Source organism: Cupressus sempervirens, chromosome 4, assembly GCF_028749045.1.
Source record: "Cupressus sempervirens isolate cs-2001-9-10 chromosome 4, ASM2874904v1, whole genome shotgun sequence".
Classification (NCBI taxonomy): Eukaryota; Viridiplantae; Streptophyta; class Pinopsida; order Cupressales; family Cupressaceae; genus Cupressus; species Cupressus sempervirens.
This window is the reverse complement of record NC_143121.1, coordinates 320,384,680-320,397,447: the sequence shown is the minus strand read 5'-3', so window position 1 is coordinate 320,397,447 and position 12,768 is coordinate 320,384,680. Positions and strand designations below refer to the sequence as shown.

At 33.8% G+C, this 12,768-nt stretch overlaps 1 long non-coding RNA gene across 1 annotated transcript; it reads right to left on the bottom strand.

Annotated features, from left to right (window-relative positions):
- Nucleotides 1–1,260: 1,260 nt before the first annotated feature.
- LOC149561323 (uncharacterized) lies at nucleotides 1,261–1,915 on the bottom strand. Its single transcript, XR_016363421.1, has 2 exons — nucleotides 1,809–1,915; nucleotides 1,261–1,576 (listed from the first exon to the last, which is right to left on the bottom strand). It is a non-coding gene; the product is annotated as an uncharacterized LOC149561323 (long non-coding RNA).
- Between the last annotated feature and the right edge of the window lie 10,853 nt (nucleotides 1,916–12,768).

The window sequence follows — 12,768 nt, the reverse complement described above, 5'->3', positions numbered from 1 at the left end:
ATAAATGTAGTAAAAAAAAAAACTATCATTGTATTCACTAATCTAAAATGTGTCCATTTATACTGCAATAAGCATTGTAAACTCGAATAAATTTCACCTCGTAAAACACCACCAAATTATATTATTAATAAATAGTGACAAAAGCTATGGCCATTTTCCATCCACTTGTGTTTTGTTCCTGTGTTTGAAGTAACCAAAATAGCCACTCATCACATAGAAGAAGAGGATAATGTTTTGTTTCAACTCAACTGAAAAATATTCTCACTTTGTTTCAGCTTATTTGTTTTGATATGTCGGCAGAATTATTCTCTTCTTAGTGACAAGATGTCAAGTTCTCCCATGTGAGTGAGCAATGGTAGGGGACAAACTACTACTTGTTTTAAGTCTCAGTTGTCATCTCAACTGGGGTAGTCTTATACATTAGTTGGATAAAAAGAAGAATAATGAAAGTAAGCTGTCATATCATGGGGAGATCTATGAGAAGCCCGGATTGTGACCTTCAATAGCTTAGAAGCGTCACTTCATATGGAAGTGTTACCGGTACCATAATTGAGAATATATGATAATTTTCAGAATAGAGGAAAAGATCTCCAGAATAATAGTTAAGCAATTCAATTCTTAAATGGAACTGTTACCATGCTTGAAATATGAATTTTATCTAACACATAAAGTGATGTTTAAGCTGAATCATCCTTCAAATCTACTAAGTAGACCATTAAAAGAAAAAATGTTAGCTTGTAATGGTAAGTTCCCTGTTGGAAGCATACCTAGATGGGTATTATTATCAATAATACTAATTTCATATGAATTGTTAGCAATTGTTTTTGAAAATGGGATACTTAATTCATTTGTGTAACAAAGATATAGAAAGACATTTTAAGGATATGGGCATCTTTTGGTTTATTTCTGCGTTTCGTATTCTTTTTGGGATGGGAATTGTAGGAAAACAGGGGTGTGTTTGGGGATGTCAGTTAAAAAGGGTTTTATTTCAAGGAAGTTGGGAGATAATAATATATATTTTATATAAAAGGGAAGATTTACAAGTTAATTAGCAGTAATATAAAAGTAAATTATATTCAAACGGAGATGTGCAAGTTAATCAACAGTAGTATAATGACATAGATATAAGTAAAATGAGTAATTTTTTTTCATAAATTAATGAACAGTAATAGAACACTAGAACTGTAAACAAAATATGATTAAAAGGATATTTACAAGTTAATAAACAATATTATAACAACAAACATATAAACAAAACACGATTAAAGAGAGATTGTCATGTTAATAAATAAAAACATAACAATGCTAATATAGTGATATTGCTACGAAGATTCAATTCTATAGTTTTTGAGTCAAATTCATTGACCTATGTTTTATGAGTAAGTGGTTCACGTACAAGAATCTTGATAGAATCTAGGTGATGTTCATAAAGGTAAAGCATTAGGAAGCTGTCACCCATCTAAGTGCACTTGAGCTGGAGTAGTTGGGATTTCTTATTAGGTCACCCATTTAAGTACACTTGAGCTGCAGTAGAACTGGGATGGGTGACCTTCCCTTTCTTCCCTTTGTGAACCACCTACATCAATATACAATAACAAGAAGAAATGGGTTCATGTGAACCACCACTCATGTAACATGAATTAATAAATTTGACTTAAAAACTATACAATTGAATCTTGATAACTAACACATTTTAACTTACTGCAAAATAATATCTCATACTTATTAACAATAATATATACAAAATATAACTATAAAAACACAACAATAATAAGCCTCATTGATTCTTCCTTTCAAACTTTCTCTACCTTGTTCATCTTTGTTGGACAAAACCTCTGTCTAGGACCGCACTGTTCTGCTTTCTAAAAAAATCTTAACAGATGTCATATAAAATTGCTTTATTACCGCCCATGAATGAGTTATAAGAATCATAGAGTATTGTTTTGCATCATGCAACTATTTTGAGTTTTCTAATACACTACACACGAATAAAACAAGAGTAGCTGGGCGTTTGGAATTTTGCAAAGGACATTGATTTAAAAAAACTGATCATTAGATATGTAAATTGTGATGGTGCACCAGCTCACATGTACATCTGTTTCCAATCATAGCTTAAAGATGATAATCACAACTGTATGGGCACGTCTGTATGAAATTATTTTTCGTCCTTTAAAGTTAAGATTTGAGTTTCAGATATCTCGGGGTACCTTCTTGTTTGTAAAAGCAGAGATAAAGATGCCAGACAGTACACAAATGTGGACAAAAGCTGAAATTATTGTACTTTACGAGGGAATCCATGAAGTACAAGAAAACTCTTGGTGAGCCTTCTGATCGAGACGTTATCTCGTCAATGGAGTTTTGATAGTGTTTATTATCGAATTAGAAAGCAGTTCATTCTTTAAAAATGAGTTTTAGTTACATTGATCATTAATGAAATTCAATAAAGTATGTTCTTCGAAAGAGAGTTTTAGTTAGATTGATCATGGATTGTGGTTAAGGTACATATACTATAGATGCTGTATGCATTCTAAAAGTTGTTTTAGTAGTTAATCTTTATATTTGTTGATTTAATATTTAATATTCTTGATAGCATTATATCAATAATTGAGACTTGAAAGTTATTTTGATGACTATTTATAATTGAATGAAATGCATTCCTTATTCTAAAAAGTAACTAATCATGTGACGCTATATCAGATGACTAAGTGTCTCTAATATACTACGATTGGTTTCACTTTCTTTCTTTCTTCTTTTTTTTTGTTGGTAGAGGGGGGGGGGGGGGGGGGGGGGGGCGGGGGGATGGAGTGGCGGATCGGGGGTTGTTTGGACACTTTGGTAAAATACATGCTGATGTGACATCATATTTGATGACGTGACTCTAATACACTAGGATTGGTTTTTCTTTCTTTCTTTTTGTTTTGCCGGGGGGGGTTGTTGTTTGGAGACTTTGGTAAAATACATGCTGATGTGACATCATATTTGATGACTTGACTCTAAAACATTAGTTATTAGCATGTGACTTCCAAGTCATCTGTTGTAAAAAATGAGAGTGATTTGAAGTTTCCATGTAGGATTTTGAGAAGCTTAAAGTTAGGGTGCTCAACTATTTGGGTCCTCTACCCTAGGTAAGAAGCAAGTTAAGATGTATAAGGTATGTTATAAAGTGTACACGAGCCTTGTTTGTATAGGTGAGTGATATATTTAAACATGATGTTAACATGTGCATTAATCTTGTGTTATGATAAAAAACCATTATTAAATGATTAAGGGCATGAGAAGTGAATGAGATACAAAATCCCATTACAAATAATCTCTATAGATGAGGGTATGTGCAAGATCATGGTGGGCCAAAAAGTGGCCATGTAAAAAAAAAAGTCTAAAAACATCCAAAAGCACTTTAGAAATTGTTTTGACTTTTTCCCCTTAGTCCTATTACAAAAACAAAAAATTATTACCTCAACAAATCAGATACCCAATATATCAAGGACACGATCCTTTGCCGCTCATACTAGAGGAATCATATGGAAATTGGAGAGTTTGGATTCAAACTTAGTGAGAGGTTGAGATTCTCTCCTCCTTGATCCATGTGATTAAAATTCAATTAGTCAACTTTATGCCTTTTTGGTTGTTATAGAATGAGGCAAATAAACAAATTTGTCTTTTAATTCTCTTTTTAAATAATTGTTGCATATATTTAGTATTACGAGTTTATAGTATATACTATATAGGATAGTATTATATACATTATGTATTATATAAGATATAGGATATTATATATTATTGTATATAATATATATTTTAGCATATATAGTACTTATATAGTATAAATTTAATATACTACCTATATTTAATATAATATATACAATTATTATATAGTATGTATATTTAATTATAATGTATACATTATACTGTACATACATATATATATATAGTATATATTAAATTATATAGTATATACTATAGTAATTATAGAATTAATAATTATATAGTATATATTATAAAAATTATATAATGACATATTTCATTTATTTGAATGTGTCGAAAGGGGTCATAGGGTATCCTATGACCCCTTTCGACCCATTCCACAACATACATTCTTAGCGGTCCTTGGACCCCTAGGGACATATATAATGTGATTAAATGGGTTAAAAAAGGGTCATAGGATAACTTATGACCCCTTTTGACACATTCCATGACAACATATGTCCCTAGGGTTCCTAGGAGCTCTAGGGACATATCTCATTTGTTCAAATGGGTCAAAAGGGGTCACAAGGTATCCTATGACCCCTCTTAACCCATCTGATGACAACATATGTCCCTAGGGGTCCTATGAACCCTAGGGACATATCTCATTTGTTTGAATGGGTCATGATGGAGCTTCAATGTTTTTGTTCTTCATAAGGAATTCATGCCTCATTTTTTCATGCTTTGGATGTGCAATAATGTGATCTAACAATTTTTGAAGTTTTGACTATGTAGTAAAACAAGGATTTGATTTTACAAGTTTGGAAATAAAACATATGGGCTTCTTTGATTTCATGATTTCGCTAAGCAGCGAATGGCAGTTCTTCGATTTCACTAGGTATTGAAAGTTAATCATTTGATTTCACAATTTCACATCAACAGGGATTTTTTCATTTTGATATAGAAATTCCACATTGAGCATGGATTCTTGAGTTTGATTTTTCTAGTTCGCAACTTATTACCTCCTAACATGTCGATTTTGTGATCTTGTGATGGGATGAATCCTTGAGGACTACAATTACAAAAATCAATATTTTGAAGGAGAATTCCTACAGTACTATGATAAGACATACACATTAAAAGCCTAAGTATCTTTTCATTTATCTTAAATTAGTGCTAAAATAGATGTGACAATTTATTTATGTTTGTGCATTTGCAGATAGATGATTGAATTTAATGCATCACTTGACAATTGCTTATAGGATATTATAGATGATTTCACCTATAACATTCTTGTTGTGCAAGATTTTTTTGTTCTATGTTTGTGTAGGTCTAGGGATTCTCTGCCATGAGATTACCAATCTAAGCTTTTAATGAAGAAGATGATCTGAAGCTAGTCATGCAACCTAACTTATCACCAGCCAAGGATGATACATTGGATGTTTTGAATAGCATATCTGCAGCTATATGAGAACTATGAACAAGCTATGCCAATTATGTCAGTAATACTCATGAACTAGAACTTGAAGAAGACTGAGCTGAGATTCATGCCATCCTAGCTGAGTTTAATGACCTTCTTGGGAACCAACACTTTGAAGAAATTCTAGATATGATACAAGAATTATAGTTTTGTTTTAAGCTTCTTAAAAGCTTTGCAATTGTAAATTTTGGTGAATGGTTGCAATTAGTTATTAGTTAGTTTCTTTTGTAAAGGTTTGAAGATTTTTGCACCCTTCATTTTCTATAAGAAGGGGTACCAAGATCTTAGATAGATATAGGAAGATAGATTTATAAAACAAAGGAAAAAGATACAAAAGGACATTTCTTCGGAATGCATATATACAGTTTCTGGTAGACATTGCAACTAGTCATAGCTTAATTGTACTCATTTTTTGAATCAATAAAAATATTTTGTTTCCTTTCCAAAATATGAGAATTGATCATAAATATTATGATCTGAAAATTGTCTTCTTTGATTTATATTATTGTTGATAGATTGAAATCAATGTAAATCCTTGATAAGAAAAACCTATTAAGGGGTTCTATATAATTGGTCTTCATCTTATTGAAGTAAAACTCAATTATCTAGGGTTTAAGGACTTTGAGTTCTCTATCCAAGAATTGATGGTAGTACGCCTGTCTCCAAGCAATTTGAATTTTGCATTGAATATTATAATTTACTCTATTCTCCCATTCAAAAAGGACTAGTCTTCTATTTTTTCTAAAGAAAAGTACAATTTTGAGGAAGGTGATATTCTCTGTCTCCCTCATGTGTGATGTATATATATATATATATATATATATATATATATATATATATATCCCATCACTCTTTCATTTCTTAAAGCTCTTTTAAAGTCTTCTTTCTTCTTAAGAATATACTTTCCCTCTCAAGAGTATCAACATAAATTCTACATTATTAATCTTTCTTTAGGAAGCATTGATTCAAGTACAACCACTTAGGTTTTGCAGAGCCTAAAGTGTGGAGGTTGAGTAATTGTGATTCAACCTTCTTCGTTGACAAAAATTGTGTTGATTTCCCAACATCAAGCAAACAAGGCTTACAGGTTTTCAATCAACAATTTTGAGAACCAATAGATTGGCAACTTTTCTAGGGAGAGTTTATCTCGATTTTATTGTGCAGTTATCTAGAACTTTCACTTCCAAAGACCAGAAGAGAACAAAGTAACATCATTCCTATTCAATAGTATGACTTGTTGGAGGAAGAAACCCAAAAGATCTAGTGATTAATCCTCAAGAGAGGTGGCAAAGCTATTTTTAATTCATGAATACTTGTGTTCATGAATGATCAATTAATAGTTGTTGAAAAGAAGAATTATTATAGGCATTTATCCCTAAAATTTATGTGGGGAAGAAGATCAATTCATTCCATAATAGAATATCTTGAATACACTCCAAAGAAGAGGAATAGAAAGGACAAATAAGTTGCTGACATATCATTCACATGATACAAGAAGTCTGCTGATAGAGAAAAGGATTTTTATGTTGATGACCAAGATAACAATGAACGGGGGGAGCAAAACCCATTTCACAACATTAGTTTGTTTCTTAATCAGGAACAACCTAAAACTCATCAAGTAGATGAGAAAATTGAAGGAGGAGATGTTGATGAGGATTCTCAAAATCTCACTAAGGCCCTTAAAATTTAGTTGTGTCTAGATAAAGCACCAAGAGCTGTAAGGAAAGTGCCCAGTAAACTACTGGAAAAGGTAGGTATCAACAAGGACAAAATTGTTGATTCAAAACAAAAAAGAGAAAAAGGTGAGTCATCAAAATATATCCCTCCTCATAAAATAGAAATTCTTCATTTAATACTATATGTAAGAATCCTCTATATAATAAGAATGGAGAGACATGTCATGGTCCTAATCAAAACAAAAATCAAAGGGATAGGATTGATGGAAATTGGATAAATAATAATAATAATATAGTAAATAATTAGAGGGGACACAATTGTCACCACCAAGGAGTGAGGCCTCCCATAATAATTGAGAGATATAAACAATTAAACTTCTTTGGAATAGTTGGATATCCAAATTCCATATCAAACGATTTGAGGACGGTTATACCTAAATTTTTTGGAGAAGAAACTCAGACTGCTGAAACACATAGGATCAATTTGAAAAATATTGTTAAAGAATTTGAGGAACGTAATGAAGATGTTTTTATGAAGTTATTTGTGCAATCATTAACTAATGATGTTATTGAATGGTAAAGAGGCCTCCTAGATAAATCTATATCAAGTTGGCAAGAATTTGTGGATTTATTTCTTGAGCAATTTGGAAATCATAATGATACTTCTTTTGCTTCACATGAATTAGCCAGTATTAAGAAGAACACCAATGAATCAATATTTGAATTTAATAAAAGGTTTTAAAAGGTTTTAAATAGGATCCCACAAGATATTAGACCTATTGATGACTCATTGCTATTAAACTTTTACCTTAGTGCTTTTTAAAGTAAAACTCACTATGATACAAGGTCACATAGACCAAGCACCTTACAAGAAGCTTTTAAGGTTGTAATGAAAATTGAGAATGATAGAAAAGTTGTTGGTCAGATTGGTAAAAGAGATGACCCAAGGTTATTCAATCCTAAAAATACTAAGCCAATCAAAGCTGAAGATAAGATTGATAAAATTTTGGGTATGATCAAAGACCTTCATGCCAAATATAATAAGAATGAGCAAACAAGATCAAACATGAATGAAAAACCTTATTTCAAAATAGACAAATATAGATTGCAAGATATGTGATCTGAAGAACGGATCTAGGCTAATTGCAGTATTGAATGCTTAAATAAACTCAAATTTTAGTGAAGTCTTATTACATGCATACATAAATGAAATTGTGCATCAAAACTTAAGAATTTAAGGTGAAATAAACATAATTGAGAGAGAAGAAGATAGAGAGTGAAAACAAAGTTTGATTTCGGAGTTCGCCACAAATGTGACTACGTCTCCGGGTCGGCTCCAATAGAGTATGATCGATTAGATTATTCTCCAAAATCAATTACAAATGCACCAAGACTTATTCCCTTAAACACATCAGCATAGCATGCCCTCGACGTGCAGAATAGTCTTCAAAAGTTTCTTAAACATTCTCCTGTTCTCACCGCTTGAATTGAAAAAACTACCACCATCTCCACTCTCACCTCACACCCCCTTTTATACATAAAAGTTTACACGATTTGATTCATAACCAAATGATTTACAAAATATTCCTTATCTCTCCATAATATTTTCAAATCTCCCCTAATCTTTATTTTAGCCCTTTTATTCATTATTTACGAGCTTTTTTTGTTACAAAGGATTAATAAGGGAAATTAGTTTTAACAAATAAACTCATTTTGAATAAGGTTGGCAGGTTGGATAATGTTCAAATCAAACGAGTGCCAATTAAATATCAAGTGCAACCAATAGCGCACTGGTGGCATATGATTTTGGTGGGCCGACGATTACGGGTTCAAAGTCCACCGCAGGCATTTTATAACCAATTCTTAGCGCCAATAAGATAAAACTAACCACCACCCAAGTAAAACAAGGAGCCACGTGTTTGGCGAAATGGTCAGGCACTATGTTTGGCTCCCGCAGGTCGGGGGTTCGAATCCTCCAACAAACAAGATTTTATTTGATTTTAATCAAATCAACTGAAGTATGAAAGAGAGGCCATGTGGCGCAACCTTATTCGCCCATGGAGATGATGTGATACATGCTAACTAATGCATTCAATGTAACTATAGATGCCACATGGCATGCCATGATTGGTCCACTTCAGACTTGTACGAATTGCTGACGTCATCATTTTACCCTCAAGTCAACCAAACTTTAAATGTTTGTAACTTGAACATACAATGTCGTATTTCGACGAAACAAACACCGTCGGAACCGTCTCGACGAGCTCTTTGTAATGACATAGGGTCTGTCAATTTTTGAGACAATTATTTTTTTGCCTTTTGGACACTTCGTGATCCTAGTTTGACCCAACTTTGACCAGGCGTAACTTGCACGAATGGACTCCTTTTTGCTCCGTTCAAGTTGCGTTGGAATCAGGACGTCGAGATCTTTTTGATGGTGTAAATTCTGGAGAGAAATGAGATACTTCAATTTTCACTAAAATTGTCCATCGGATCAAGCCTCCCCACTAAAGACCTTTTGGACCTCCAAAAGTGACATTTATTCTGACATAAAGTGAGGACTTGGCCTCCCCACTTGTCCTATATCAGCTGTACATCTGAATACTTGGCTCACAAGAACAATGAAGACTGCAACAACATTGTTGATCATAAACATTATTCTATCACTTCCATAAACATCTACATCAATTGTCGTAGCCACTAACCAGCAAACATTGACTAGCATCAAGCTGAACAATAATGCAAAAATGAAAGAGAATAAGTCAACAACATATCGATCCTTCATAACAGGAACATTTTTACCCAAGGAACCATCAATGCTTTCAATCATCATTCCCTCATGTTATACTGCAGGTGCATCCTGCAACATCTGACCCTAGTTAGCTACTCCAAGTTCAAGTGTAGAACCACCTGTACTGACAAACATAAGTGTTAACTCTTTACTTGCATTAATTACCCTCTTTAACTGCACTGTGTTTGCAAAAGAATGATCAGTCTTAATCCTGTGAGAATGTACAATATACTGAATGCCATCTTTAAACAAGTGATAATGATTCTTTTCCCTGTAGAAAATTGCTTTTCTGTCATAAAGATAAGGGCTACCAAGCACTATCCCACATATATCTAGTGGAACCACATCAAATTGTACTTCATCCACAAATTTACTAGTGATTGTGAATCTTAAGGTGCATTGTCTTGTTACTTGCAACTTATCATTTTCACAAATCCAACCTAGTGGATAAGGTTTCTTATGTACTGTAGTTTTCAATCCCAAGTTTCTTACAGTATTTTCAGAAATCAAGTTTACTTGAGAACCACTATCTATGAGTGCATCAATTTTAGTGTTCTTAGCAACAACCCTTAAATGAAACAACTCATTCATTTTCTTATCTTCAGGGAAATCATTAACTTTAGATGAAGAAGCGCAACTATGAACAGAAACACCAGAGGTAGGATCTTTACCTTTTACACCCATAGCTGTTATCTTAGTCTCATCATCTAAATATGAACCAAGATCCATAACAACATTTGTGGCTTTCTCCTTACCTTTATGTTTCTGATTCTATCTTTGAGCCCACTTAGGCTTCAATTCGGGATGCAACTTCCAACAATGTTCTTCATCATGACCCTTCCTGTCACAATGAGTGCAAGAAAGTTTCTCATCCTTCTTAACTGTAGCTAACTTCTTTCCTTTCTCTATCTCTGCATTCTTAGAAGATTTCTTTACAGAGTTATCATTATAAAACTTATCAATAAAAGATCCTTTACCCCTTGACTCTAAGTGCGTAACTTGAACTGACACTTCATCCAAATTACAAGGGTTTAATACCAAAATAGAATGTCTAAGGTAGGAATGTAGACCTCCTATGTACTTCAACAAAGTATCTTGGGTGTACAAAGGAACATTCAAAGCAATAGCCCTTTTTCTAAATTCATGGTTGTACTCTTGGACAGTTTGACCTTTCCCTTGCCTAAACATTTTCCAGTCCATCATTAACTGTTGCATATGTCCTAGGGGATAAAATTGCTTCTTAAGAGCATTAAAAAACTCTGCCCAAGTTAAATTGACTCTACCATGCCGTGAAACTTCTACCTTAGTCTTACTCTCCCACCAGGTTAAAGCTGTACCCCCTAACCTAAGAGTAGCTAATTGAATCCTATCAACATAATCTAATAGGTTCTGAACTCTACAGTAGACTTCTACTTGCTAAATCCAATCATCCAATTTTTCAGCATTAAGTTCACCACAATACTTAGGCAAGTCAAATTTTACATCCAGTTTGATCTTAGGCTTATACCCACTCTTGAAAGGATTAGAAGAAGTAGAATGAACAGAAAATGGAGAAGAAGGAGAAGAGGGAGGAGAAGAAGAAGAGGGTGGATCTAGTTTCTTGTCACCATCTCCATGATGTTTCCCTTTCTTGTCTTCACATTCTTTCCACTCTTGTCTCTCCTGAAAAAGAATGTCCACCTTAGCCTTCATCTCGAGGAATGCTCTTCGAAATTCCTGCTCACTGATCTCGTCAGGAACCTCCATTCCAGAAATAGACATCTTTGGAAATGTTCTTCGCTTTTCGATCTCAGGATTAAATTCTTCAAGCTTGCCTTCGCCCTTCTGAATCCTAGATCTTGTTAGCATTCAAGAAAACAAATGCAATAATAGTCAACTGGGCTCTGATACCACTTGATCTGAAGAATGGATCTAGGCTAATTGCAGTATTGAATGCTTAAATAAACTCAAATTTTAGCGAAGTCTTATTAGATGAATACATAAATGAAATTATGCATCAGAACTTAAGAATTTAAGGTGAAATAAACAGAATTGAGAGAGAAGAAGATAGAGAGTGAAAACAAAGTTTGATTTCAGAGTTCGCCACAAATGTGACAATGTCTCCGAGTCGGCTCCAATAGAGTACGATCGATCCGATTATTCTCCAAAATCAATTACAAATGCACCAAGACTTATTCCCTTAAACAAATCAGCATAGCATGCCCTCGACATGCAGAATAGTCTTCAAAAGTCTCTTAAACATTCTCCTGTTCTCACCGCCTGAATTGAAAAAACTACCACCATCTCCACTCTCACCTCACACCCCCTTTTATACATAAAATTTTACTCAATTTGGTTCATAACCAAATGATTTACAAAATATTCCTTATCTCTCCATAATATTTTCAAATCTCCCCTAATCTTTATTTTAGCCCTTTTATTCATTATTTACGAGCTTTTGTTGTTACAAAGGATTAATAAGGGAAATTAGTTTTAACAAATAACCTCATTTTGAATAAGGTTGGCAGGTTGGATAATGTTCAAATCAAACGAGTGCCAATTAAATATCAAGTGCGCCCAATAGCGCACCGGTGGCATATGATTTTGGTGGGCCGGCGGTTACGGGTTCAAAGCCCACCGCCAACATTTTATAACATTTTATAACTAACTGCCACCCAAGTAAAACAAGGAGCCACGTGTTTGGCGGAACGGTCAAGCACTATGTTTGGCTCCCGCAGGTCGGGGGTTCGAATCCTCCAACAAACAAGATTTTATTTGATTTTAATCAAATCAACCGAAGTATGAAAGAGAGGCCACGTGGCGCAACCTTATTCGCCCATGGAGATGATGTGATACATGCTGACTAATGCATTCAATGTGACTATAGATGCCACATGGCATGCCACGATTGGTCCACTTCAGATTTGTACGAATTGCTGACGTCATCATTTTACCCTCAAGTCAACCAAACTTTAAATGTTTGTAACTTGAACATACAATGTCGTATTTTGACGAAACGAACACTGTCAGAACCGTCTTGACGAGCTCTTTGTAATGACATAGGGTCTGTCAATTTTTGAGACAATAATTTTTTTTCCATTTGGACACTTCGTGGTCCTAGTTTGACCCAACTTTGACCAAGCGTAACTTGCACGAAC